At 45.3% G+C, this 27,317-nt stretch overlaps 1 protein-coding gene across 3 annotated transcripts in view; it reads left to right on the forward strand.

The window, feature by feature from the left end:
- KCNIP1 (potassium voltage-gated channel interacting protein 1) overlaps positions 1 to 27,317 on the forward strand; it is a 748,664-nt gene that overhangs the window by 428,605 nt on the left and 292,742 nt on the right. Inside the window, exon 1 of one of the 3 annotated variants that reach the window (XM_063928313.1) lies at positions 20,904 to 20,975. The exons of the other annotated variants lie outside the window; for them this stretch is intronic. The gene's annotated coding sequence lies outside the window, so the exon portion shown is untranslated. Of the gene's footprint in view, positions 1 to 20,903; positions 20,976 to 27,317 lie in introns of those variants that run through there. 3 annotated transcript variants of the gene reach the window in all.

Raw genomic sequence — 27,317 nt, forward strand, 5'->3', positions numbered from 1 at the left:
GGCGCTGCTGTTGTTGCCGCTGGGAGTCGATGGTCATCCCAGAGGGGAAGTCGTAAGCCCACTTGTACTACTTCCAGTAAGCAATTGACTGTTCAACAGTCCTTTGCGAGGAAGATGAAATATCACAGCAGTCATCCTACTGCAAAGCGGATAACTGAGTCCTTGACAACTATGTTGGTGTTAGACGTGCGTCCGGTATCCGCCGTTAGTTCACAGGGAACTAGACAATTTATTGAGGCAGTGTGCCCCCGTTACCAAATACCATCTAGGTTCCACTTCTCTAGGCAGGCGATACCGAGAATGTACACGGACGTCAGAAAAAGACTCACCAGTCTCCTAAAAAATGCAGTTGTACCCAATGTCCACTTAACCACGGACATGTGGACAAGTGGAGCAGGGCAGGGTCAGGACTATATGACTGTGACAGCCCACTGGGTAGATGTATGGACTCCCGCCGCAAGAACAGCAGCGGCGGCACCAGTAGCAGCATCTCGCAAACGCCAACTCTTTCCTAGGCAGGCTACGCTTTGTATCACCGCTTTCCAGAATACGCACACAGCTGAAAACCTCTTACGGCAACTGAGGAAGATCATCGCGGAATGGCTTACCCCAATTGGACTCTCCTGTGGATTTGTGGCATCGGACAACGCCAGCAATATTGTGTGTGCATTAAATATGGGCAAATTCCAGCACGTCCCATGTTTTGCACATACCTTGAATTTGGTGGTGCAGAATTTTTTTAAAAACGACAGGGGCGTGCAAGAGATGCTGTCGGTGGCCAGAAAAATTGCGGGACACTTTCGGCGTACAGGCACCATGTACAGAAGACTGGAGCACCACCAAAAACTACTGAACCTGCCCTGCCATCATCTGAAGCAAGAAGTGGTAACGAGGTGGAATTCAACCCTCTATATGCTTCAGAGGTTGGAGGAGCAGCAAAAGGCCATTCAAGCCTATACAATTGAGCACGATATAGGAGGTGGAATGCACCTGTCTCAAGTGCAGTGGAGAATGATTTCAACGTTGTGCAAGGTTCTGATGCCCTTTGAACTTGCCACACGTGAAGTCAGTTCAGACACTGCCAGCCTGAGTCAGGTCATTCCCCTCATCAGGCTTTTGCAGAAGAAGCTGGAGGCATTGAAGAAGGAGCTAAAAGAAGGCGATTCCGCTAGGCATGTGGGACTTGTGGATGCAGCCCTTAATTCGCTTAACAAGGATTCACGGGTGGTCAATCTGTTGAAATCAGAGCACTACATTTTGGCCACCGTGCTCGATCCTAGATTTAAAGCCTACCTTGGATCTCTCTTTCCGGCAGACACAGGTCTGCTGGGGTTGAAAGACCTGCTGGTGACAAAATTGTCAAGTCAAGCGGAACGCGACCTGTCAACATCTCCTCCTTCACATTCTCCCGCAACTGGGGGTGCGAGGAAAAGGCTCAGAATTCCGAGCCCACCCGCTGGCGGTGATGCAGGGCAGTCTGGAGCGACTGCTGATGCTGACATCTGGTCCGGACTGAAGGACCTGACAACGATTACGGACATGTCGTCTACTGTCACTGCATATGATTCTCTCAACATTGATAGAATGGTGGAGGATTATATGAGTGACCGCATCCAAGTAGGCACGTCACACAGTCCGTACTTATACTGGCAGGAAAAAGAGGCAATTTGGAGGCCCTTGCACAAACTGGCTTTATTCTACCTAAGTTGCCCTCCCACAAGTGTGTACTCCGAAAGAGTGTTTAGTGCCGCCGCTCACCTTGTCAGCAATCGGCGTACGAGGTTACATCCAGAAAATGTGGAGAAGATGATGTTCATTAAAATGAATTATAATCAATTCCTCCGCGGAGACATTGACCAGCAGCAATTGCCTCCACAAAGTACACAGGGAGCTGAGATGGTGGATTCCAGTGGGGACGAATTGATAATCTGTGAGGAGGGGGATGTACACGGTGATATATCGGAGGGTGAAGATGAGGTGGACATCTTGCCTCTGTAGAGCCAGTTTGTGCAAGGAGAGATTAATTGCTTCTTTTTTGGGGGGGGTCCAAACCAACCCGTCATATCAGTCACAGTCGTGTGGCAGACCCTGTCACTGAAATGATGGGTTGGTTAAAGTGTGCATGTCCTGTTTTGTTTATACAACATAAGGGTGGGTGGGAGGGCCCAAGGACAATTCCATCTTGCACCTCTTTTTTCTTTTCTTTTTCTTTGCATCATGTGCTGATTGGGGAGGGTTTTTTGGAAGGGACATCCTGCGTGACACTGCAGTGCCACTCCTAGATGGGCCCGGTGTTTGTGTCGGCCACTAGGGTCGCTAATCTTACTCACACAGTCAGCTACCTCATTGCGCCTCTTTTTTTCTTTGCGTCATGTGCTGTTTGGGGAGGGTTTTTTGGAAGGGACATCCTGCGTGACACTGCAGTGCCACTCCTAGATGGGCCCGGTGTTTGTGTCGGCCACTAGGGTCGCTAATCTTACTCACACAGCTACCTCATTGCGCCTCTTTTTTTCTTTGCGTCATGTGCTGTTTGGGGAGGGTTTTTTGGAAGGGACATCCTGCGTGACACTGCAGTGCCACTCCTAGATGGGCCCGGTGTTTGTGTCGGCCACTAGGGTCGCTAATCTTACTCACACAGTCAGCTACCTCATTGCGCCTCTTTTTTTCTTTGCGTCATGTGCTGTTTGGGGAGGGTTTTTTGGAAGGGACATCCTGCGTGACACTGCAGTGCCACTCCTAGATGGGCCCGGTGTTTGTGTCGGCCACTAGGGTCGCTAATCTTACTCACACAGCTACCTCATTGCGCCTCTTTTTTTCTTTGCGTCATGTGCTGTTTGGGGAGGGTTTTTTGGAAGGGACATCCTGCGTGACACTGCAGTGCCACTCCTAGATGGGCCCGGTGTTTGTGTCGGCCACTAGGGTCGCTTATCTTACTCACACAGCGACCTCGGTGCAAATTTTAGGACTAAAAATAATATTGTGAGGTGTGAGGTATTCAGAATAGACTGAAAATGAGTGTAAATTATGGTTTTTGAGGTTAATAATACTTTGGGATCAAAATGACCCCCAAATTCTATGATTTAAGCTGTTTTTTAGTGTTTTTGGAAAAAAACACCCGAATCCAAAACACACCCGAATCCGACAAAAAAAATTCGGTGAGGTTTTGCCAAAACGCGTTCGAACCCAAAACACGGCCGCGGAACCGAACCCAAAACCAAAACACAAAACCCGAAAAATTTCAGGCGCTCATCTCTACTTGTGACTATCTGCTACATTCAATGCTGACTCATTTGGTTTGTCACGCTTCTGCATACCACTGCAATTTCTCAGTTTACAATCTGAAGCCTTGTGCCCCACCTTGTGACATATAAAGCACTTGAACTTAAGCTTTCTGGACTTAGTACCTTTTGTGTATAAGGCAGAACCCTCAGCATGTGTCTCGCCAGGAATACGTTCTTGGAACAGTAGCAGCTTGGCTCTTACAATTTCTGTTGTCAGCTTGGTATTATTAGACTCCAAAGCTACTACCAGGAAATCGAATTCTGCCATCAGATTTTGTAACACCGCCACTTCCTCATCATCCACCTGTGCCCCCACAGATGGCAACTGCTCAGCTATTGACAGTATTTTGTCAATATAATCATTCATGTCTTAACAGGCACTTAACTTTATCCCATACAGCATATGCCTCAAGTTTATTCTTCTCATAAGACCTTTGTCCTCATACGCCATTTGCAGAGCTGCCCACATGTCTTTGGCTGCCACTTTTTCACCTATAATGGAGTAGCTGTGTAGTTTCCCGATGGCTCTATCCACTTCAACTGGGTTTGGGACTGCTCCTGGCTCAATTGTGACTTTCCACAACTTTTCCCGATTAAGCTGCATCTCCATGGCGAATTTCCACGTTGTGTAATTCTCTGAGCCTTCTAGGTTTGCAAAGTTCACGCTGTTCCCTGTACTGTACATTCTTCTCTGTATTTAATAAAAGTACTCCTTCTTTAATCAGCTGCACTTTTATTTCTTATGTACCTCTGTTTTAGAATGCCTTTCCGACTTGGGGTCCCGGGCCCATAGCCTGTTGGCAGAATGTTGCGATGTCGGATAGGGATGTTAGACCACACAACAGCACTTAACCAGGATGATTGGTTTATTCAAATAACAGAGATAACAGCTTGTAGTATATAGAATATGTTCAGCAGCAGCAAGAACTCACAGTATACATGTGATGCAGTACAGCAGTGACACAGAGATTTAGTACACACAGGGTGCAGCTCTGGGGTGGACAAGGTCACACACCAAGGAGAGCAGAAGCTGCATATTAGTGCAGTTGTCTCTCCCAGGAAGAACTCTCTCAGACTGTGCACCACCTCCTGCACTGAGCTAACACTATGAGGGAAAACACTAGAGCATGGAAGCTGCCTATAGTGCTGGGAACGGAGACAGACACCAGAGTGATCCACTGTCTAACAAACATGACACAGAGGGACATATTCAATTAGCTGCAGTGATTTACTGTGTGGCGGGGGGAAAGTGCTATACAATTAAATAGCCCTTTCCCCATGCTGAAAATCAGGGATTAACGAACGGAAACTCACTGATTCTGCATAAACTGTGGAATCAGAGGCTTTTCCCTATGCATTAACTCACAATGGTGTTTTTTTCTTGTGCACTTTTCCTTGCAGCTCCTGAAGCTGCGAGGAAAAGCACACCTACCGTTATTAAGGTGCGGTTTAACCCCTGCTAATTGAATCAGGCCGGCACAGTAATTAGCTTTGGGTTAAACCCCATGGCTAACTGAATATGCCCCAAAATGTTGCTGAAAGATGGCTTATCTCACTTTTGCACTCTCCTAAGGATTTGTCATTTCTGATAATGCTAATAATATTGGGAGAGCACTACAGCTGGGTGAATTTGAACCCGTCCCATATTTTGTGAACACAATAAACTTGGTACAGAATTTTTTTTTTAAAGTGACAGGAGCGTGCAGGAGATGCTATCTGTGACCCTAAAAATTTCTGGACATTTTAAAAATTCAGCAACCGCATGTAGAAGTTTGGAGCGGCTACAAGAACAGTTCAATTTGCCATGCCACCAACTAAAGCAAGAGGTGATAACCAGGTGGTATTCCAAATTTTATATGCTTCAGCAAATGGAGGAACAGAAACAAGCATATTCAACAAGCCATGATAGGGGGATGGGGGGGAAATGTACCTTAGTGCAACACAATGGAGAATTCTTTCAACTTTATGCAAGTTACTGAAACCATTTAAAGTAGCAACCAATAAAGTCAGTTCAGACACTGCCAGTCATGTGATTCCCTTAATGAAATTACTGGAAAACAGCTAGAGAAACTGATGGAGGACATGGAATGAAGTAATTCCGCTAAATATGTTGGACTTGTAGATCAAGTTCTTTATTCACTTAACCAGGACTAAAGGGTTGTCCACATCTTGCAGTCCATCACATTTTGGCAACCATGCTTGATCCTTGGTTTAAGGTGTACATAATGTCTTTCTTTCCAACTGACAGATCTTAAGGGGCGCAAAGATCTTCTTGTGAGCAAGTGGTCAGCTCAAGTGGCACATAACATGGCGACATCTCCTTCAGTTTATCCTCCAACTGCTGCTGCCAGGAAAAAACTAACCTTTTACCAGACACCCACTGGTAATGGGCATGAGTCCACTTAGTTCACCAGAGTGAAACAAGATTATCTGGTCAGGCCTAAAAGAATTTCCCAAAATTATTGACACCTCTACCGTGACTCAATTTGACACAGTAACCACCATTAGAATGGTAAAGGAGTATTTTAATGACAATGTACAAGTTAGCATGTCAGAAAGTCCCTTTGACTATTGGGAGAAAAAAAAGCAATTTGTAGCCCATTGTACAAAGTATTATAGCTTTGCTTTGCTTAAGCTGCCCACCCTCCAGTGTGTATTTGGAGCATTTAGCACAATCTGGAGCTATGTGAGTGTTTGGTGTAGAAGGCTACTTCCTAAAAATGTGGAAAAGTTGATGTTCATAAAAATGAACTACAAATCCCATGAGGAAGATTTGTATCGCCAATTACATCAAAGTATAGAGACTTCTGTAATGGTGGATTCCAGTGGGGATGAGCCAATATTGGGCCTATTTCAGTTGTACACTATGCCGATGTTTTCACAATTGAGAAATTATCATCAGACTGTGCATGCGTTACTACTGCATTACGCATGTGTAAAGATTACTTTTTCTCACAGTGAGGATTACTTTGCAGAGTGAATGACAGGAAGTGACCATTTGGGGGTGTAACGGGGAGTGGCAGCAAAAACACAGGCGTGTTAAGCCCGGTTTCAGGCACGTATCTGACATCACCTGTGATTTTGTATGCAGAGAAACATGGTGGCTGCGTCGCTACTGCTGCGGCCAGTCTCTGTAGCCATATACTTTCTCGAGCAGTTGATGTTCCCCGTTGTAAGCAGGCTGCGAATGTGTACGCAGTTGCTATTGCTCCGGTGGGTGTTTCTTTTTATTTCTTGGTGGCAGCTATACTTGTTAACATTAGCAGCTCCATAGCCTAGAAAATTGCAATTACAATTCATCAGTTCTTTCAACAATTGTCATTAATCATTGACTATTAATATTGGTCTCTTGTTTTATAGATGCCCTTTTCTCTTAGTTGCTGCAAAACAGATTCTTGTGGTTTTTGTATTCTAAATGAATCAATGAATTAATCAGTTCTTCAAACCCTTGTCAGGAATCCTTTGCTGTTAACAGTGTACTATTTTATGGCCTTTTGTCTTAGTGGCTGCAAAACAGATGAATTCGAAGAAATTGTAGGTTCTGTTAAAAGTCCTTCATGGGGTTGTAGTTTATAAAACTGTCTGCCACTGTTGTGTGGCAATGTTTCATAGATGTGCTATAGTGTTTTAAACAGCCATGTGTTTGTGCCAATGCACTGTCACTTAGTTTAGCCAGCCAGCAGTTTGGTTAACAATTTTGTGAACTGTAAGGTGGTCAAACTTGACTGGAAATGGTTGAACATGAATGATATTGAGGTTAATAATACTGTAAGAACAGGCCTAAGTTACTGTACATGATTTTAGCTGTTTTTAGCAATTTTTTGAAAACAAAATCTAAATACAAAATCAAAACCCATGAATGTGGTTTTGCAAAACTAAAACCAAAACACGAAGATGACTACAGATCCAAAACCAAAACACAAGGGTTGGTGTACATCTCTAACAAAAAACAAGAGTGTTACCCTTTACCAATGTGTGTCTGGTACCAAGTGAAATATTTTATGGTGAAAGGGGATGATTCATGTATTACAGGTTGAGTATCCCATATCCAAATATTCCGAAATACGGAATATTCCGAAATACAGACTTTTTTGAGTGAGAGTGAGATAGTGAAACCTTTGTTTTTTGATGGCTCAATGTACACAAACTTTGTTTAATACACAAAGTTATTAAAAATATTGTATTAAATGACCTTCAGGCTGTGTGTATTAGGTGTATATGAAACATAAATGAATTGTGTGAATGTACACCCACTTTGTGTAATGCACAAAGTTATAAAAAATATTGGCTAAAATTACCTTCAGGCTGTGTGTATAAGGTGTATATGTAACATAAATGAATTCTGTGCTTAGATTTAGGTCCCATCACCATGATATCTCATTATGGTAAGCAATTATTCCAAAATACGGAAAAATCCCATATCCAAAATACCTCTGGTCCCAAGCATTTTGGATAAGGGAGACTCAACCTGTACCATTAACCACTTAACTGCCGATATTTTTCTACCAAAAATGTTTCCAAAATTGTAAAAAAAAAAATGTAATCAAATTATATGAATAATAGCTGTTTACATTTTTTTTTTCTACTACAGATTTATTAATAAAATGATACAGAATTAGGTTTCAATAACTATTGTTTAAGTAATTTCATATTTAAAAAACCCAAAAAAACTTTGAACATGGTTACTTAATTAGTACCTCAGTCAATTTGATTTAACAATCTGGACTGTAATGGGCGAGTTTGGAAAACTGAAGATTTAACAGTATCACCCTTTGTGGTTGGCTTAGGATGCTGGGTGACGGTTCTGAGGCAACAGAAGTGTCAGCACTGTGTGCAGAGCACAACAGCTGCTGAAAGATCACCTTCCTAGAGCTGCTAGAGAGCGATCTGACATGGAAAAATCATATGTTAAACTGTGTCTTCCTATACTTAAACATTTGCCTGTCATGGTCGCATCAGATGTGACCACACCAGCATTCCCGGACCGTCCCTCTGCCTCCTTGCACCCTCCCCCAGTGTTTGCCGTACTGCTGATCACTGCTGATTAGTCAGCACGGTCTACACAGCTACAGACAGTACTCACTGCCGGCATGAGTCAATGAGGGTCATTCAGACCCGATCGCACGCTGCCTTTTTTCACAGCCATGCGATCGAGTCTGAACGGCGCATGCGTATGGTCTGCAATGCACAGGCGCATCGGCCACCAGCAACAGTCGTCGCCGGGTAGCGACGGAAAGAACAAAGAAAGCATTTGCAGCGGCGAACGCACGAAGATTGACAAGAAGAAGGTGTTCGTGGGCGGCAACTCACCATTTTCAGGGAGTGTCCAGGAAAATGCAGGCGTGCCCGGCCATTTCCAGGGAGGGTTCCTGACGTCAGCTCCGTCCAGGATCATCACAGCGGCTGAATAAGTCCTGGGCTGTGCAGAAACTGCACAAACTTTTGTTTGTGCGGCTCACTGCACAGCCGATCGCACAGCATTTACCCCCTCCACTGTAGGCGGCGATTACCTGGTCGCAGTAGTGCAAAAAATAACCTGCATGCGACCAGGTCTGAATTAGGCCCCGTGTGCAAACACTGAGTGATGGTCAGCATGCAGTACCTTATGAAGGCATTAATGCTCATACATTATATTCACAACTCTGGCTTTTAAGTTTTTATGTTCCCCCAGCCCACATTCCCCTCCCTCCCCTTCATACACACACACTCCTTCAACTTGTTCAGTTTTTAAGATTTCCATGCTGTAGTGCATCTGTCTTATTTTTTTCTTAAAGCAGGGATGGGGAACCTTCGGCCCTCCAGCTGTTGGTGAACTACACATACCAGCATGCCCTGCAACAGTTTTGCAATTTGGTCATGCTAAAAGGGTATGGGCATGCTGGGGGAGATGTATTAGCTCTTAAAGGGCTTAAAGGGAGATGTATTAGCTCTTCTAAAGAGGATAAGGGATGTATTGTTCATAACAACCAATCAGATTCTGGCTATCAGTTGCAGTATCTAGTATATTCTATATAATGATAGCTCTCATATGACTGGTTGCTATTGGCAACAACTCCATGTGTCCTCTTTAGAAGGTTTGCAAAATCTCTCTGTAAATCCTTTTGATTCAGCCATCTGTGTGCATGCAACTCCTTATACTGTAACCTGGACTGTTAGGGGGAATAAAGGACTAAAGTTTGGAACCACTGTGATATAGCGTGTAGGTTTCTTTAAACACTTAGAAAGTTTTGTGCTACTTCGTTGGTTAAAATTGTCATATCATTGTAAAATGGGAACAAGGCCATGTTTTCCAATTTTAATCTTAAAAATCCTGCTGCAAGCAAATCTTTGAATTATATTCCTGAAAAATGTTTTGCACTGGGGTACAAAAAAAGGTTAATTGAATTTGCGTTGACAGTTATTGAACCATAGCTGAACTAGATCTTGCTTGGTCCTGTTTTTGTGACATTGAGAAGACATGTTCTTTACTTCTGATATTGTAATACGCAACTCTTAGTAACTAACATGAGCAGATAAGGACTAGAATAAATTGTTGGAAATGAAGCCTTAAATTATCAAATTATGTGAATAATATACATATTTATATTAGATAAATTAATATATGTTTGTATAACTGTCTAAGTGACTATTATCGTCTAGGTGACCATGAACATTATGATACTTAGGGCCTAATTCAGATCTGATCGCAGCAACAAATTTGTTAGCTAAGTGGCAAAACCATGGAGGTCATTCCGAGTTGTTCGCTCGCAAGGCGATTTTAGCAGAGTTGCTCACGCTAAGCCGCCGCCTACTGGGAGTGAATCTTAGCATCTTAAAATTGCGAACGAAGTAATCGCAATATTGCGATTACACACCTCGTAGCAGTTTCTGAGTAGCTTCAGACTTACTCGGCATCTGCGATCAGTTCAGTGCTTGTCGTTCCTGGTTTGACGTCACAAACACTCCCAGCGTTCGCCCAGACACTCCTCCGTTTCTCCGGCCACTCCTGCGTTTTTTCCGGAAACGGTAGCGTTTTTTCCCACACGCCCATAAAACGGCCTGTTTCCGCCCAGTAACACCCATTTCCTGTCAATCACATTACGATCGCCAGACCGATGAAAAAGCCGTGAGTAAAATTCCTAAGTGCATAGCAAATTTACTTTGCGCAGTCGCAGTGCGAACATTGCGCATGCGCATTAAGCGGAAAATCACTGCGATGCGAAGATTTTTACCGAGCGAACAACTCGGAATGAGGGCCCATGTGCACTGTAGGTGGGGGAGGGGCAGATATAACATTTGCAGAGACAGTTAGATTTGGGTGGGTTATTTTGTTTCTGTGCAGGGTAAATACTGGCTGCTTTATTTTTACACTGGAATTTAGATTTCAGTTTGAACACACCCCACCCAAATCTACAGTAGCTCTCTCTGCACATGTTATATTTGCCCCCCCCCCCCTGCAGTGCACATGGTTTTGCCCATTAGCTAACAAATTTGCTGCTGCGATGAGATCTGAATTAAGCCCTTAAACCATAAGTAATATATTTAAATCAGGAAATGTGTTTTTGAGATGTTTAAATATTGAAAATATATTTAAAAGATATAGATATATTTAAATATTTAAAATATACAGATGTAGCCATGCTCATCTTTGTTGCGATGCTGCATGCTGCTTGGCTTGCCAAGCTGTGACTATTCGCAGCCGACAATCGCTCCATTATTTCCTAATGGAATTAATGGAGCGATCACCGGCTGCAAACTAGTCACAGACCGGCCCGCATCGCAGCAAGATGAGCATGGCATTGGCTACATCTGTATCTCTTAAATATTTAAATATATCTATAACTTTTTTTGTTTTTGTAACAATTAGTAACTTTTCAATTTGTTGGCAGTTTCCTTATTAAACTATACAGCAAAATAAATATTTTCCTACTTTATTAGTAAAGGGAAACCGCTTTCGAAATCCTAACAGCCAGTTCACATGAAAACAGTTTTAGAAAAAGAATCAATCTTTTGTTTAGTTGAAAGTGATTGCATGGAACTTTTTCATTAAAATTATGCATTTTACTTTTTTTTTCTAAATCAAGTTGTCTTGACTTGCAAGACCCCAGCTCCCAAGGTCACATAGCTGCCTCTCCTCTGCTCTGAATTTTTACCCTACATCCTCTCCACTCTGCTTTGATTCAGTTCTAGTTCTCCCTCTTGCCCACTTCTCTAAATGAGGCCACAGCTTCAACCTAATGTTCTTCCTAACTTTTTAAAGGAAGTAACCAAGGACCTGATCTTACAGCCACCCACCTATACACTGCTCCGGATCCTCCTTCAGCCTCATCTTCACCCTGACACATTTGTGGTCCCCATCCAACCTGCCTTTTCAATAAAGAAGAAGGCTTTAGCCTGGCTCTTCTCCATTCATCTCTTGGGCTTTTATTGGATGAAGCCTTTTTTCTGCTTCTTCAGTCACTCAATTGCTTCTCCTCTGCTTCATATTTCACTCCATATCTCTTCATACCATAATCTTTGGTCTGGCCTGCCATCTCTATGTGACAGTGAAGGCTTCAGCCTGTTCCTCCTTGACCATGATCCTCCAAGCCACCCTCTTACACACTCTGGTCCCATCCTACTGCACAATCCTTATCCAATCATCTTATCTACCTGCTCTAGTCCTTATCCTATTCCTACTCTCTTCCACTCCTGCTTACCTCTTATCCTACTTGACCTTTGAGCTGACTTTGATACAGTTGATCACCCTCTCCTTCAACAAATCCTCCACTCTCATAGACACTGCCCCCTCTTGGCTCTCCTCCTATCTTTCTAACGGCTCCATCTTTGGTTCTTCTTCCTATCCATCTTCCTGTTGGCATTCCCTATAGTGTTGTCTTTGGTCCCCTTCTGTTCTCTTTCTACTCTTCCTCCTTTGGACAACTCATCATCTCATTTATTCTATGATAGCACCTTTATACAACAGATACTGAAATTTGCCTCTCCTCCACTGACCTCTTACTGTGCCCTTTCTCTCTCATCTCTCTGTCTCATAAATTGTCTTTCTTTGAACTCTTCCTGTATTTCCCAACTTTTTGTTAAACTTAATATGTATGAGACTGAACTCATTGTCTTTCTCCCCACCATGAGCATTTTCCTTTCCATATTTGTCTTACTTGCAAGCACTGTCCTATTTCTTTTCGTCAAGTCCATTGCCTTGGGGTCACCCTCTCATTCACCCCAACATTCATGCTACCTCACTGTCCTGCCACCTCTGCAACATCTTTAAAATACAACAAATGTGATGCTACAAACTTTTTTTTTAGCTGTGACCTTGTCATCTTCTACTCATACTCTCTGGCCTTCCTTCCTCCTGACTCTTACCTCTAACATATAACCTCAATGCTGCAGCTCATCCTTGCTTGTCTCTCTTTTACCTCCACCACTTGCTTCCCTGGTAGAATCCAGTTTAAACTCCTCATCCTAACATTCAAAGTACTTCCTACATATTTGTCCTCATCTCAAGTCACACTCCATCTTGGTCTCTGCCCTCTTCCTCGCATTTTGTCTTTTCCTGTATTAATTAGCTCCTCTCACTCCCTCAACCAAGATTTCTGCACTGCTCAACTCCTCTGGAATTTATTTCCCCGCCCTATCAGAATGTCTACCAGCCTGCACTGTTACAAATGTTCACTGAATGTGAACCAATTGATCAAAACCTTCCAGCTCTCCTCACATTTTAACTCTCACCTATCTGCTCCCTTCCTCATTGCTCCCCAGTTCCTGTCTTATTTTTAACACAGCTCCCTTAGGCCCAAATGTATAAAGCCTTAAAAAGCAATATCGTGGAGAGTGATACAGAGTGATAAAGTACCAATAAATTAGCTCCTAACTGTAATTTTTCAAACACATCCTGTAACATGGCAGTTTGGAAGCTGATTGGCTGGTATTGTATCTCTCTTTATCACTCTTTAAGGCTTAAAACATTTGGGCCTTAGGAGGACATGTACTAAGCAGTGATAACAGTGGAGAAGTGAGCCAGTGGAGAAGTTGCCCATGTCAACCAATCATCTGCTCTGTATACTTTTATATTATGCAAATTATAAATGTTACGTCAATGCTGATTGGTTGCCATGGGCAACTTCTTCACTGGCACACTTCTCCACTTTTATCACTGCTTAGTAAATCTTCCCCTTAGTCTTTAAGCACTCAGTAGCACTACCATCCACCCTCTTGTTCTTTTCCTACAATATACCTCTCCCCAGTGTACTCCCACTCACAGTCAATGTCTATTATCATATTTATCCACGTAGCCCAGGACACTGGATCATTGGCCAGCCAATGGCATGCTAAAGCATGGGAAAACAACCTTTCAGCCCTGCAGTAGTGGGTTCACTTCCTGTCTGAGCAGCATAGAAAACTGCACTGTAGCAGAAACTTGTCTCACAATAATACAGCAAGAGGAAAATGAGGCGGCAATGACAGAGATTTGGGGGGCAGTGACAGTTGTGAGGAGGCTGTGAGAGCTGTCAGGAGGAAGTGAGAGCCAGGGGCGTATCTACGCTTTGGCCAGGATGGCACTCGCCAGGGGCGCTGGCAGAAGAGGGGCGCCACCCAGCGGTGCCATCCGCGGCCCCACTAAGTGAAGCAAACTAAACCAACTACAACTCCCACAAACCACCTTGCCTGGCACAGCTGCATGTCTATTGGCTGTATGTTCAGAGTAGGCGTGTCCTGTATTCGTCAGCAGCCCCGGGATGTTCAACTTCAAGGCAGCTGTGCGTGTGCTGTGGACAGTGAGTGAGTGACCCGCTGAGACGTGTGAGTACAGCGGGGGTGGTAAAAACATAATGTGGCAGTGGCAGGGTTAATCGTCTGGCAGCTGTTACCCCTCCGTCCCTCCTCTCACAGCCTGCATGTCAGCACAAGTGAAAGATGGTGAGAGGCGAGCAGCAGCGGGTGTGTAGGGAATGCTGTGCTGTATTACTTAGGAGGCGAGCACACAGTCTGTGCTGCCTTGCAGGGAAGGGGTTACAGGAAAACTGTAATCGTTCTGGCCGGAGGCATGATCTGGTCACGGGTGGCGGGTGCAGTGTGCTCTGTCAGGACAGGGTGTTGTTGCTGGTGATGGTAAATGCATCAAGTGAGGGTTGGAGGGAATTGGAGAGGGGGGATAATGATGGGTGGAGTGGGAGTTCCAAGCCTGAGACACCTGGTATACACAGTGTACTATACACTGACCATTGCACAGCCCAGGCAAGTCCCTTTCTGTATTACCTGCTTCTATGCAATCACATATTCTTATTCTTTATTAGTCATGTCTCTGTCCCGGCTTTCTGACAGCAATACAGTATCAAAGGCCAGTTCTACCATTAGCCAGAGAACGCTGCTGCATAGAGCGCCAGGTCTGATGAGGTGAAGGGGAGGGAGTCCAAGCGCAGGGGAGGGAGTGCAGGCGCAGGGGAGAGAGTGCAGGCGCAGGGGAGGGAGTGCAGGCACGGGGGAGGGAGTGCAGGCGCAGGGGAGAGAGTGCAGGCGCAGGGGAGGAAGTGCAGGCACGGGGGAGGGAGTGCAGGCGCAGGGGAGAGAGTGCAGGCGCAGGGGAGAGAGTGCAGGTGCAGGGGAGGGAGTGCAGGCACGGGGGAGGGAGTGCAGGCGCAGGGGAGAGAGTGCAGGCACGGGGAAGGGAGTGCAGGCGCAGGGGAGAGAGTGCAGGCGCAGGGGAGAGAGTGCAGGTGCAGGGGAGGGAGTGCAGGCACGGGGGAGGGAGTGCAGGCGCAGGGGAGAGAGTGCAGGCACGGGGAAGGGAGTGCAGGCGCAGGGGAGAGAGTGCAGGCGCAGGGGAGGGAGTGCAGGCACGGGGGAGGGAGTGCAGGCGCAGGGGAGAGAGTGCAGGCACGGGGAGGGAGTGCAGGCGCAGGGGAGAGAGTGCAGGCACGGGGGAGGGAGTGCAGGCGCAGGGGAGAGAGTGCAGGCACAGGGGAGGGAGTGCAGGCACGGGAGAGGGAGTGCAGGCGCAGGGGAGAGAGTGCAGGCACAGGGGAGGGAGTGCAGGCAAGGGGGAGGGAGTGCAGGCGCAGGGAAGAGAGTGCAGGCGCAGGGGAGGGAGTGCAGGCACGGGGGAGGGAGTGCAGGCGCAGGGAAGAGTGTGCAGGCGCAGGGGAGGGAGTGCAGGCACAGGGGAGGGAGTGAAGGCGCAGGGGAGAGAGTGCAGGCGCAAGGGAGAGAGGGGTAGGGTAGGAGGTAACGGACCGTTTTCTGGGAGTGTGTGGAAAAATGCAGGTGTGTCAGATACAAATGCAGGCATGCCTGGGGAAACGCAGGCGTGGCTGGCCGAACGCAGGGCGTGTTCGTGACGTCAAAACAGGAACTAAATAGTCTGACGTGTTCGCCAGTGCTGAGTAGGTCTGGAGCTGCTCAGAAACTGCACAATCTTTTTTTTTGTAGCAGCACACTTCTGCTAAACTAAAATACACTCCCAGAGGGCGGCGGCATAGCACTTGCACGCGAACAACTCGGAATGAGGGCCATAATTTCTTCACACATAGATGAATGTAATGCAGTGTAATGTGAGTAAGGGGAACTACTGTGTGGTGTAACTTGTATTGGGGGTACTATTGTGTGGTCACGCGCCTTTTTCAGCCTTCGCCATTACAAATATGGGGGGGCGCAGTCCTTTACTTTGCCAGGGGCGCTCGGACCCCTAGATACACCTCTGGTGAGAGCTATGGTGGGGCAGAGAGATGTGGAGGGAGGGTGTAATGAGAGAGATGGAGGGAGCAATGAGAGATCTAGGGGTCTATTTACTAAGCCTCAGGTGGAGATAAAGGCCCTCATTCCGAGTTGTTCGCTCGGTAAAAATCTTCGCATCGCAGCGATTTTCCGCTTAATGCGCATGCGCAATGTTCGCACTGCGACTGCGCCAAGTAAATTTGCTATGCACTTAGTAATTTTACTCACGGCTTTTTCATCGTTCTGGCGATCGTAATGTGATTGACAGGAAATGGGTGTTACTGGGCGGAAACAGGCCGTTTTATGGGCGTGTGGGGAAAAACGCTACCGTTTCCGGAAAAAACGCAGGAGTGGCCGGAGAAACGGAGGAGTGTCTGGGCGAACGCTGGGAGTGTTTGTGACGTCAAACCAGGAACGACAAGCACTGAACTGATCGCAGATGCCGAGTAAGTCTGAAGCTACTCAGAAACTGCTACGAGGTGTGTAATCGCAATATTGCGAATACATCGTTCGCATTTTTAAGATGCTAAGATTCACTCCCAGTAGGCGGCGGCTTAGCGTGAGCAACTCTGCTAAAATCGCTTTGCGAGCGAACAACTCGGAATGACCTCCATAGTGGCCGGAGAAAAAGTACCAGCCAATCACCTCCTAACTGTTATCTTTCAAACCCAGCCTGTGAGATGACAGTTAGGAGCCGATTGGCTGGTACTTTATCTCCAGCCACTTTATCTCCAGCTGAAGCTTAGTAAATAGACCCCACAGATCGGAATGGTCAGTGAGAGATATTGAAGAAGCAGTGAGAGAGACATGGAGAAGGCAGTGGGAGATACAGTATATTAAGGGACAATGGGGGTAATTCAGACCCGATCGCTGCTGTGCGTTTTCGCACAGTGGGTGATCAGATCTGAACTGCACATGCGTATGCACCGCAATGTGCAGGCACATTGGCCCGCAGTGCCTGGGAGCGCAGGGCAGCCACGGGATGGTGCAAAGAAATCAATCGCTCGGGCAATCGCAAGGTGACTGATAGGAAGAGGCCGTTTGTGGGTGGCAACTGACAATTTTACAGGAGTGTCCGGAAAAATGCAGGAGGATCCAGGCGTTTGGAAGGAGGGTTTCTGACGTCAGCTCCGGCCCCGATCATCGCAGCGGCTGAGTAAGTCCTGGGCTGTGCAGAGACTGCACAAACTTTCGTTTGTACAGCTCTCTGCACATGGGCCCTCATTCCGAGTTGTTCGCTCGGTAAAAATCTTCGCATCGCAGCGATTTTCCGCTTAATGCGCATGCGCAATGTCCGCACTGCGACTGCGCCAAGTAAATTTGCTATGCACTTAGTAATTTTACTCACGGCTTTTTCATCGGTCTGGCGATCGTAATGTGATTGACAGGAAATGGGTGTTACTGGGCGGAAACAGGCCGTTTTATGGGCGTGTGGGAAAAAACGCTACCGTTTCCGGAAAAAACGCAGGAGTGGCCGGAGAAACGGAGGAGTGTCTGGCCGAACGCTGGGAGTGTTTGTGACGTCAAACCAGGAACGACAAGCACTGAACTGATCGCAGATGCCGAGTAAGTCTGAAGCTACTCAGAAACTGCTACGAGGTGTGTAATCGCAATATTGCGAATACTTCGTTCGCAATTTTAAGATGCTAAGATTCACTCCCAGTAGGCGGCGGCTTAGCGTGAGCAACTCTGCTAAAATCGCCTTGCGAGCGAACAACTCGGAATGACCTCCATGGATCACACCCCTGCACAGCGAATTCCTCCTCCCCCTGTAGGCGGTGACTACCTGATCGCACCCTAACGATCAGGTCTGAATTACCCCCAATGAGAGAGATAAGAAGGGACAATGAGCGATATGGAAGGAAGGAGGGTGCAATGAGAAATTTCTGCATGTACTGCATAGGGTATGGCTCCTTAATGGAAACCCATTATTAGGAGTTTTGCTACTCCCTTCATTTGGATGACAGGTTATTTGAAATGGCCATTTCTGTATAAATAAACCTGGTTGATATATGGCAGATTCGAGTGTAGTATGGTATGCCGGCAGCCGGGATTTCGACCGCCAGCATACCGGCAGCTGGGCGAGCACAAATGAGCCCCTTGCGGGCTCGCTGCGCTCGCCATGCTGCGGGCATGGACGCTATTTATTCTCCCTCCAGGGGGGTTGTGGACCCCCAAGAGGGAAAATAGTTGTTGGTATGCCTGGTGTCAGGATTCCGACGCCGGTATACTGAGCGCTGGGATCCCAATAGCCGGCATACTGAATACCACCCGGTAGATTCATCATTGACTGTAATGCATAATCATATGGCTAGGGACATGGAAATACTGTAGCTAGGAGTTCAGATGTTATGGTTTACGGGTTTAAATTATCTGTATGACTGTATAGTTCATTATTGTTTGATGTCAGGTGGTCATTCCGAGTTGTTCGCTCGCAAGCTGCTTTTAGCAGCATTGCACACGCTAAGCCGCCGCCCTCTGGGAGTGTATCTTAGCTTAGCAAAATTGCGAACGAAAGATTAGCACAATTGCGAATAGACACTTCTTAGCAGTTTCTGAGTAGCTCCAGACTTACTCGGCAACTGCGATCAGTTCAGTCAGTTTCGTTCCTGGTTTGACGTCACAAACACACCCAGCGTTCGCCCAGACACTCCTCCGTTTCTCCAGCCACTCCCGCGTTTTTCCCAGAAACGGTAGCGTTTTTTCACACACACCCATAAAACGGCCAGTTTCCGCCCAGAAACACCCACTTCCTGTCAATCACATTACGATCACCAGAACGAAGAAAAAACCTTGTAATGCCATGAGTAAAATACTAAACTTCATAGCAAATTTACTTGGCACAGTCGCAGTGCGAACACTGTGCATGCGCAATTAGCGGAAAATCGCTGCGATGCGAAGAAAATTACCGAGCGAACAACTCGGAATGACCACCTCAGTTTTTTGTGCAAAAAAACAAGGGGCTTGTTGCACTCGACCCCACCACCACCACCACCGGCATTCCGCTGGCGGGATCCCGCGGTCTGTATGCTGTCTGCTGGGATCCCCAGCGGCGGTAACGCATACCTAACCCGGTGTGATATATATTTTGCTCACCCAGATCTTTTTCTTATGGACCCAAAAAGGGGGTTAGGGGAACAAAGAGCTCATTCCATGCCCCAGGTAAAAGAAAGTCTCCCTTCCCTCTGGAAAATAGTAATATAATGTGATTTATTATTTATTATCAGTTTCCTATATAGTGCAGCAAATTCTTGGAAACAACAGTGATAAAACAAAACTGGGTAATAACAGACAGACATAGAGGTAGGAAGGCCCTGCTCGCAAGCTTACAGTATATATTGAAGTACTATAGGCATTGATTAGAGTTTCATTTCACAATTTTGTCTCATTAGCATCCTAGAGTTTAGTTCTATGCCAGTCTCTCGGTCTGTCTGAATGAATAATGTATTAAAGAGATTGGTGCATTTGGATTGCTATTATTTTTGCATTAGAATCTATGTTGGCTGTATGACTTTATGACTGTATTTCTGCAATTTACATTAACGTGAACATTTGAATAAACAGAGTTTGAAAAGAGATGTGAAAATTAATTGGCCTAGCTTAATGCAAGCTTAATGTAAATGAATATTTCAACATTATTGAGGTTTTACGCTAGCCCTGCTCGGTAGACACACTGCCCTTCATGCACAGATCTGTGTTGAGCCTCGCCTTAGTGTACTGTAACTCCACTAGTCGCTCTTACTAAATATTACACATGACTAAGTTGTTGTCAAATCTACTATTTGACAACTTTCCCTGTCTGATTTTTGTTTCAAGTGATGAAATCCCAACCAACCACACCAAACTGCAGAGTGACTGAGCTGTCACTGTCCCCGCTCTAGGTGTAGACTGTAAATCCCAAGACATAAAAATGTAGAAATGCAGTGGTCTGTGTACTAAAGGGGGTACCCACGGAGCGATATTCTAAGCAATCTGACTAGATTGCTTAGAATTTGAGCATTATCGCTCCGTGTGTACCCCCTACAGCGATAGCGATGCGCAGCCCCGCGCATCGCTATCGCTGCTGCTAGATTGGCCTGCCGTGCGTGATAATCTAGCGGGTCGCTCATTTCACCCGCTGGGTGATATGACATCGCTCAGCACACATCTCTCCCACATCGGCCCGTCTATATGGGCCTTAAGTCTTGGAGAGAGATAAAGTGGATGGAGATAAAGGGATCTAATTACTAAGCTTTGGACAGAGATAAAATGGATGAAGATAAAGTACCAACCAACCAACCAACCAACCAACCAACCAACCAACCAACCAACCAACCAACCAACCAACCAGCTCCTGTCATTTTTCAAACCCAGCCTGTAACATGGCAGTTAGGAGCTGATTGGTTGGTACTCTATCTCTCTCCACAACTTAGTACACCCCGTATTACATAATGGCATTTTGTAGAACAGCAAATTTAAAAAAAGAATCTATCCTTTGTGTATTGGCCAGTACAGCCCAGAACTCAATTCATGCAAATAAAATACCCTATTGGTGAAATGTTGTTTTTTTCAAATGTTTATATTGTTTGGGAACAACAGCCATCCTAAGTAATTTATAAACTGTATAGCCTTGAAAATTCAGATAGCCTTGGTCTCAGTGGGTGAGTTACGTACAATGAGTAAATGACTACAGAGAGGAAGCAAATTACTTTCTCCGAAGGGTTTTCTTCATCTCTGTGTGTAAATGTTTTTGTTATTAGACTTTCAAGATAAAAGTACTGCTTAATTATTTCCATTCCAAGTGAGACCTTTGGGTGAATTATTCATAGTACTATTCAAAGTGACCAGCTGTTCAGGTTTCTGAAGTGTTTTATTCTGAGATAAGGCATCATTGTTTGCCATGCATTCATTTGTATTTGTGCTTTATTTTGCAGGTAAGTCAAGATCTATCAATTTTATGGAATGTCTGATTGGATAGCAAACCAATTTGTATGTCATTACCTGTTGCAGAAGACCATTAACAAGGTCAGACACTTTTAACTATTCTACTGTATTCTATTTTCACTGATCTAAAAAAGCAAAAAATAACTTGCCGTTTTAAAAAAAGTACTTGGTGATTTGGTTTTATCATTGAAATACCATACATTAAATGTTTATCAAAATAGTAAATGTTTAATGGTTAATTTATAAAACTGTTCCTACATCACTACTAGCTACAGCTGAAGTAAACTGGGTTCTATTGCTGAGAGAGTGAGAGAGAGACAGAGAGAAGTGGAGAGTTTGTGGCAAAATGAATGATTTTGGGGGTCATTCCGAGTTGTTCGCTCGCAAGCTGCTTTTAGCAGCTTTGCACACGCTAAGCCGCCGCCTACTGGGAGTGAATCTTAGCTTATCAAAATTGCGAACGAAAGATTAGCAGAATTGCGAATAGACACTTCTTAGCAGTTTCTGAGTAGCTCCACACTTACTCGGCATCTGCGATCAGTTCAGTCAGTTTCGTTCCTGGGTTGACGTCACAAACACACCCAGCGTTCGCCCAGACACTCCTCCGTTTCTCCAGCCACTCCCGCGTTTTTCCCAGAAACGGTAGCTTTTTTTCGCACACACCCATAAAACGTCCAGTTTCCGCCCAGAAACACCCACTTCCTGTCAATCACATTACGATCACCAGAACGAAGAAAAAACCTCGTAATGCCGTGAGTAAAATAACTAACTGCATAGCAAATTTACTTGGCGCAGTCGCACTGCGGACATTGCGCATGCGCATTAGCGACTAATCGCTCCGTTGCGACAAAAAATTAACGAGCGAACAACTCGGAATGACCCCCTTTGTTAGCAAAGGGCAGGGTGGGACTGCAGTCAGGCATGTCAAACAAAGCACCATTGCTAATTAACTTTACATAGGGATGGAAAGAACTCATAGGACTTAGGGGCATATTTATCAATTTTTATTTACTAAAATAATGTGAAAATTGCTGTTTTCATACAAGGGTTTATTAAGGGTTGGGGACCCCGTGTGCAGTTTCCATCTGTGTCCCCTCCTCTCTAGCCGGCAACACAGAAACTCTGGGCACTAGGGTCATTAGGAGACCCTAGAGCTGTTCCAGAATCTAGTGCGCATTTGATTGTCTCTGGGGAAATGGAACAGCGGCCATTTTCCCAGTGATTTTCCTACTGAGCATGCACAAAACGCCAGGAAAATGGCTGCCCTGCCATTTTCCCGGTGATTTGTGCAGCACTGCTGCCACCGGTGGTAGACTCCAGAGAGGTAAGTATTGAATAAATGGGTGCAGGATGTGTGGTGTGGGCTCCCCTGGACCCAAGGGCCATGTACACCATACATACTGCACCCATTACTCATAGATTTGCCACTGTTTCACACCATTTTCACAATTTTTTAGTATCACCTGAATGTATGAAAGGGCTTTTTGAGAAGTTTTTGGTAACAAAAATGTCCTCCATGCCCTTAAATTCACATTCTTCTAGTAAGCAGATGGCATTTCCCTTACTTGTTATGGGAAGTATATGATTTCTGGTCCTGTAGCCACCAGGCCAGCGACAGATGAACCTCCGGAGTCAAAGTGATCATGTGAGATCTGATCCGATAAGGTAGGCCGTCCCACTTGGAAAGGATTAACCTCTGCAGAGGGCGAGAATGAAATTGAGCGTACTCTACCATGTCGAATGCCGACACCATCATGCCAAGTACTTGCATCGCCGAGTGTATCAACACTCTGGGGCGACAAAGGAAGCATCTTATCCTGTCTTGAAGTCTCAGGACTTTTTCCAGAAACAGTCATTGACTGTGTGTGTCCAGGAGTGCCCCCAGGTGCACCATTTTCTGAGCTGGGACCAGCGAGGATTTGTTCCACTTGATGAGCCACCTATGGGCTTGTAGGAAGCTTACCGTCAGTTGCAGATGACTGAGGAGGACATCGTGGGACTTTACCAAAATCAGCAAGTCGTCCAGATACAGCAGGATCCTGACTCCCTGGCGACGGAGATGGGCCGTCATTACAGCCATGACCTTGGTGAAGATCTGAGGAGCCGTAGCCAGTCCATATGGTAGAGCCTGGAACTGATAGTGGAGGTTGCCAATAGCAAACCGCAGATACTGCTGATGCGACATGGCAATAGGTATATACAGGTACGCATCCTGTATATACAGGGATACCATATAGTCTCCGGGTTCCATAGCCAGTACAATTGAGTGCAGTGTTTCCATACGGAACTTGGACACTCTCACAAACTTCTTCAGTGATTTGAGGTTGAGTATAGGCCGGAAAGACCCATTGGGTTTATGACTAGAAACAGGGTCGAGTAGTAAACTCTGCCTCTCTGGGCCAGAGGAACCGGCATTACCATTCCTGTATTCAGGAGGGAACCCACAACCTTTTGTAGAGCTTATGCCTTTAATGGATTTGAAGGGATAACCATGGTGCAAAACTGGCGAGGGGGACATCTCTTGAAGGAGACTGCGTACCCGTGAGAGACAGCTTCCAGCACCCATGCATCTGAAGTGTTCTTTAACCAGACCTGGGTGAATTGCAGAAGTCGGCCTCCCACCCTGGGGTCCCCCAGGGGGAGGTCTGCCCCGTCATGCGGCAGGCTTGCCTTGTTTAGAAGCAGGCTGACGGGCCGATCAGGACTGCTTTGCCTTGGGCTTAGTGGTTTTGGGAGCACGAGATTGTCTCGGTTATGCCTGACCTTTTGCTTTCCCTTGAGGCCAAAAGGAACGAAAAGTGGTACCTTTAGCCTTCTGTGCAGAAGGATTATTATTTGGGAGAAGGTGGTCTTAGCAGCCGCCAATTCAGACACAATTTTATTTAGATCTTCCCCAAACAAAATGTCCCCCTTAAAAGGGAGTACCTTCAAGGTTTGGAGTCTAGGTCCACCTTCTATGACCTCAACCACAGAATACGGTGATAATGTCGATATTATCTTAGACCGTAAAGCTATACCTCTAGATACACTCTTACCGTGGAGCCGCTATGGCCGCTAGACTGAATACACGCGCTACGCACTCTGTACGCTATTTGCGTACCAAGTCCCGTATGTGGTACGTACTTGGCGTACACACGCCGCGCTGAGTGTACAGAGTACACACAGCGTGCGCACACACAATTGATAACCTTTAAACCTTGTTAATGATACAATGCAATGATATGATTATACTTTAAACCCTTAGCAGCAAAGTACTGCAACAATGTTATACCTTAAACCTTAAGTAGCGCTGACGGTATAAAGTACCCGCAGTGCGTACACCTTTATCAATACCTATACACCTTATACAGATAAATACACTTTAAAACCCTTGCAGGAAAGTGAGGACACAACACCGATTTGTAGTTGAAACCACAGGGTTCTAAGGCCACCGTGGATTATTCCAAAAGGTAAAACAGTACAAATCATACACTACAGGCTAACAAGATAAATCTAAACAGAATAATGGCTACAGAGAATATACATACGTGAGAATGTTCGCAAGCGCAAGCCGGCCGGTCCTCCGCTAGTCAGATAGAAAGCGTTCAGAGTCTTCTGACCGGCCAGGCAACAATGGGCTTTTTATACACAACTTACATACACAATACAATGGTCACTGTAATCTCATTGTCCATTGGACACAGAGATGTGTCTTCTCATTACAGAAGAGGTCATAGGTTGATTTGAATAGATGGGCGATGTCTTTCCCCAACTGCTCTTGTGGGTGGTATCCTCTGGATTCCCGCTGCATACATAATATACAGTAAATACAGTTAATATCTATATTCTACTTCTGCACATAACTATACGCTGGAACATGCGATCTTTCTCTAACCAACACCGGAATTTTACCCTCAAAATACCCTACAGCTGGATACTAGACATCACCTTCCAACCTTTATCTGACCCTTCCTATCATGCAAAGGCGAATCTCTTAGTCCTGGAACTGTTTAAACTATTAATACTCGCTGATGTGGTGCAAAGGAGTTATATATAAAATGTACACTATTTGGGTTAAATATGTAATGTTATAATAACCCTCTAAGCGCTCACAAACTCCGCCGTAAATACCCATATCACGCGCATGATCGCCGGAGCGATCCTACGCAAATTGCGGATATGTGCACGCACGGCGGACTGAGTGCACGAGCAGCGGGCATGTGCATGGGGTTAGTACAAGGCATATGTATTACAATATTTTTCGACTTTGACAGTCCACCCTTTGGCAGTCAACAATAACTGCCACTATCTAAACATTAAACAGAATAATATACAATACAATATCTACAGATGGTTGGATAAAAGTATACAATACATTATCCATAAAATAATTGGAAGGTAGGAGGAGAGGTGTAGGCGGGAAATGTATGAACTAGTGGGATAGTAAAAGCATGTATGTATGAAATCCGTGTCTGAGGGGCATGTATCATCGTGCCGTATATGTTCTAGATAAGCTTCGAGGTATTGCGAAGTATACATTAAATCCTTCTCATCCCGTATTAAGGGTCTGTAAGTGGGCCAACAAACACTACCGAGCTCTTTTCAGCTTCTGGTTCCAACAAATGGGGTGCACATTTAGTTGATGATACATGGAGGGGGAACACATGTGAATGCTAATATGTGGATATCACCTGTCGACTATGTGTGTCACTACCTGAAGGTTGTAGAGATGAAGATAAAACACATATGTACAATACATTCACATAACATTTTCGTAATCATTCTTGGGTGTTGATTGAAGTCTTCTCCGGATGGGTGTATTTTTGCTGAGGGAAAACAAAGGAGAAACGGGTGAAAGAAACGGACCGTGGAATCACATCTTATCACAACATTGTCTCTATTGATGGTTCATAAATTAAATCAGTTTGTGTAACAATGCCCCCGCTCCTTAAACTCATCACTTTGGTACCGCGCTTGCACCGCGTTAAAATTCGAACACACCTAAATATCAAACCAATCATTATGACAACTCCCAGGATACAAAGGAGAAACTTTCCTACACTCACAATAACATTTTGAGCCCATTCTCCTAAACCTGAGAACCAATTTCGTGGGTTCAACCATGACACCCAGCCGGTCAGTTCATTACTCACAGCAGTAAGGGTAAGGTTGTGTCTCCTCCGGAACTCCCACTTCAACTGCAAGATATCGTCCATCTTTTGATCTATGACCTCTGTTGGGTCATCAGTGCTGTTTGTAATGTACGTGCAGCACTTCACACCATACTGAGTTGCCAAGGTGACACAGTACCCGCCTGTCACCGCTGTGATATAATTTAGAACCATCCTGTGCTGGATCAGTTCCGTTTTGTAAGCTTGCAACTCCCTCCCTGTATGCCTAAAGGTGTCATCATACATCTCGGTGATATTATCTATCAGATTCGCTAGCGCGTGGATATACCTATAATTTATAATTCCTCTGGCGGTACGGGTGATGTCTAACGCGAGAAGGAATTGAATCCCGGTGGATTCGTGGATAAAATCAGAAGCTGCGTGCTCTGTCCTATCTATAAGGTGTCTCTTAACGATGTGTTCATAGTGAGTGTGAGTGTAAGGAGCTTGACCATTGCGGTGAACGTCTTTCATCTTATTATGGGTTATGGTCATTACTTCTGGCAACACTCTTCCAATGTAACACAATCTCTCTGAGTTTGGGGCAAGCCACTTATACGCCTTCCTCCCGCATATGAAATATGCATCATCAGGGAGAACATATGGGACAGAATATGACATTCCCATATTGCAAACCTTCCAAGTGAAAAATCCTATCCCTAACTCTCTCATCTGTTCAGTACACGTATCAGGCTGTATGATATGCGCACAGTATCCTGGTGATACTTCTCCAACTCGCATGGTCCTACATCCTAGAGTATACTTGTACCGAAAATACCTTCCACCGTCGGCTATTTGGCGTATAAGTTCAGAGTCTACGGGTATTCTGTCGGCTCTGTGTGAAAATGCCATGGTTTGGTTATTCCATGTCACTTCCCAATTTCCCGGCTTTCGGGAATTGGAAATGTTGAAACATACTAAGGATCTATCCACATGATATTGGTGGAGCTTCAAACTAGGGGGCCTAGAAATATTAAATTTTTGTCCACCGGTCTCCCACCCCTTAATTCAAGTACCTCATCTATTGTTAAAGGGTACGGTACTAGTCCTGACTTGCTCTGACCTTGAGGTACTTGTGAGCACACCCAGCATTCTGTTTGGTTTAAAACCTTACCCACTAATGAGTGATAATCACTCAATGGATGACGGTCCATGTTGATATTAAGGCTGGACTGACATCTCTGGATGCACCCGTCCTCAACTATGTTTTCACAGTTTCTACAAATACAATTTTCCTCAGCCAATAACCCTTCACAGTGCCTCCTAGTTTCTT

The sequence above is a fragment of the Pseudophryne corroboree genome, chromosome 6 (genome assembly GCF_028390025.1).
Source record: "Pseudophryne corroboree isolate aPseCor3 chromosome 6, aPseCor3.hap2, whole genome shotgun sequence".
In the NCBI taxonomy this organism is placed as follows: Eukaryota; Metazoa; Chordata; class Amphibia; order Anura; family Myobatrachidae; genus Pseudophryne; species Pseudophryne corroboree.